Source organism: Perca fluviatilis, chromosome 3, assembly GCF_010015445.1.
Source record: "Perca fluviatilis chromosome 3, GENO_Pfluv_1.0, whole genome shotgun sequence".
NCBI classification, from domain to species: domain Eukaryota; kingdom Metazoa; phylum Chordata; class Actinopteri; order Perciformes; family Percidae; genus Perca; species Perca fluviatilis.
Window position 1 is genome coordinate 13,952,990 of NC_053114.1, and position 1,229 is coordinate 13,954,218.

Below are 1,229 nucleotides of genomic sequence, written 5' to 3' on the forward strand. Positions count from 1 at the left end.
AGCCCGTCTTGATTACAAACTGGTTAGTGAGTTGTCCCTCATGTATTACTCTACAAGTCATTCCCTCGTAGCTGCTTTTAATCATGTTCACAAGTTTGGAGGGCACTCCATGATTTCTCAATATTTTCCAGACAGTCTCTCTGTGCACACTATCGATAGCTTTTTCGTAGTCCACAAAGTTGATATACAACAGAGATTTCCACTCTAAGGATTCTTCAATGATTATGCGAAGGGTGGCAATCTGGTCGACGCATGACCGTTTTTTCCTAAATCCTGCTTGCTGTTGTTGGTCCACTACGTCTTTCATTCTATCCAGTATTATTCTATTTAGCACCTTCCCTGGTACTGAGAGTAGTGTGATCCCTCTATAGTTGTCACACTTTCCAAGGTCACCTTTCTTGCCCAAGGTGATGTCTTCAAATTGCTTGTTTCAGTCCAAAACCCACAGATATTATCACTTTACATTGTGAAAAGCAGCAGATCCTCACAATTGAGAGGCTACAACTAAGTGATGTTTTACATTTTTGATTGGAAAGTTACGTAAATGAGATAATCAAACGTAGCTGATGATTAATTTCCTGTTAACTGACAAACAACTGATCAACTTATTCTGCACATTTTGACAGTTCAACAGCAGATGCAGAGAGCAATGTGTGCCTCTCTTTCTTTCTCTATACTTATTCTGGGAGGTCAGTCACTTTGAGTTTTGCTTTAAATCTTTTTGACAAGTGACCTTGAAAAAAGGCTTTTGTCAACATCCCTGCATTGTTATTCATGCTAAACGACACAGCCATGACTGTGCCAGTGCAGCATCATTCAAATTGGTCATCTAATCTAATACAAAAGTCCACTTTATTAAATAAGCCATGTCTCCTGTCATGTCTGAATGGAATAAAGTCTCTAAAGCAACAAAAGAAAGTCAGATAAGTCAGAAGAAGGAGAACTCTTTTTGTTTGCGGTCACTGCTTTAAATGCACAGCTTTTCAGTCGGCAGTCAGGGTGAGGCTACTGAGCATTTACCTTTCCCTGGCAGGCTATATATTTCAGAGCATGCTGCCATTTGATTAACATGTAGATGAATGTGCCTGTTTTTTTTATTCTTCCAGGCATTCCCAGACATGATAAAAACCCAATCATGCCAAAAGCCCAGGAAGTCCGTTTCAAAATCTCAATTCACTCAGCCTCCGCTTCGATAATTAAGGGGAAGCACATGAGAGCTCAGAGGCAAA